General features: G+C 55.9%; 1 protein-coding gene across 5 annotated transcripts in view; it reads left to right on the forward strand.

Annotated features, from left to right (window-relative positions):
- The window catches only part of LOC113213622 (transcription factor SOX-5-like), a 100771-nt gene that overhangs the window by 33150 nt on the left and 65967 nt on the right, over positions 1 to 1654 (forward strand). The gene's annotated exons all lie outside the window — the stretch shown is intronic.

Genomic DNA, 1654 nt, shown 5'->3' on the forward strand with positions numbered 1-1654 from the left:
GGGGGAAGGTTCGGACGATTAATATGATGAAGATGGCTCGCTCGCCGCGGCCTTGGCCAAAGTGGTCAAGCTACTTACCGTGCGAGGAGAGACACGGAGAGAAAGAAGGGAGAGACGGGGAGAGAGGGAGAGAGAGGGAAGGGAAGGGCAAGACGAGGATGCTGTGAGCCTTAACGCGCGTTTTGTGAGTGCACACACACACACACACACACACACTCGCCGCTGCGCCCGGACGGGAGTGTGAAGAAGGCGAGGGGAACAGAACTGTCTGAGGGAAAGACAACTGGACGCATTAGAAACGGCTTTGCATTTGCAGATCAGAGGCGCGCGGCTTGCGGCTCTTTGGACTCTCTGGAGAATCTTTTAGTCCAGCGCCGGAGATCCTCCGGCACCTTCGCGTGTATCGGCGTAAAAGTATGTAGGGCCGACGAACAAGTTTGTACCGACATTTTTCTTGGGGAACAACAGTTAACCCTTTACAAAGACGTGTGTGTGTGTCGTGCCGCCCGGATTTTTATCCAGCGAATGCGAATGGTTGGATGCTTGAGTGTCCTTGCCTTTGCTGATTTGGAGAGTGGACCAGTTGGAGTGTCCAGCTGCTCTATGGAGAGTAAATCCGCTGGAGTGTCCAGCTCTTTCTGGACTGGAGTCTCCAGATGCTGGAGAGTTGACCGGCTGAAGTGTCCAGCTACTCTGGAGGGGCTGATCCGCCGGGGTGTCTAGCTGCTGGCTGCAGGGTCGATCCGCAGGGAGTTTTCAGGTGCTGGAGAGCTGCTGATCCAAGCGTCCCAGCTGCTCCGGACGGAGAGCTGTTCCGCTGGAGATCGGTTGACCAGTAGCCGGCGCGGGAACCTCAATGCGCGGCCGTGACGCCTCGTCAGCAGCGCGCGGGCTCTGGAGGAGAACACAATAAATGATATCGCTGCTGGAGTCGGAGCGGCAGCCGCTGCTGCTGCTGGAGCCCCCCAGCCGCCGCCGGGGCTCCGCAAATTAGCCCAGGCTGGCGAGGAATCCGATACAAATAGAAACAATACACAATGCACAATGCGCAAAGGGGCATCGCGCGGAGCAAGAGCAGGGGGCTCTCCAAGGGCCTATCCAACTGTCCCTGATAGAAACCCCTTCGCGCGCGTCCAGCGCGCGTCAGCTGGGCTGGAAAAACAAAGGTGTGCGTGCGTGTGTGTGTGTGTGAGTGCGTCGCGCGCTCTGGGGCTGCGCTGCGGGAGCGATAACTATGCCAGGACCCGCCGGCCAACTTGATTTGTCGGTGGAACCCAATATTTTTCTCTTGTGGTAGACAAGGCGGCCGTGGCCGCACGGAAAATAATGACCGATGTTTATGTAGCTATGTATTTTTATAAGTAGCTTAACAAAGCTAAATGTTTGGCCGCACCTTATTTTTGCAACATCGCCAATTTTTAATCCACATAGCTAAATAATTAGGTATCCCCAAGTTAGCTATTGTTTAGCTATATAGCTAACCTTATTTTCTCCCGTGCCAGAATATTGCGATTGTCTGTGTTGTTTCGTGAGGACCCACCATCCACACCGCCGCCCGCCTCTCACCGCTCTTTTTGAGATGCCGGGCGCGGGTCACTGGACAACGACTGGTGCCTCCTCTTCTCTCTTTCTATCTCCCCGCCCCCCGCCCCCC

The sequence above is a fragment of the Frankliniella occidentalis genome, unplaced genomic scaffold (assembly GCF_000697945.3).
Source record: "Frankliniella occidentalis isolate FOCC.00 unplaced genomic scaffold, Focc_3.1 Scaffold24, whole genome shotgun sequence".
In the NCBI taxonomy this organism is placed as follows: Eukaryota; Metazoa; Arthropoda; class Insecta; order Thysanoptera; family Thripidae; genus Frankliniella; species Frankliniella occidentalis.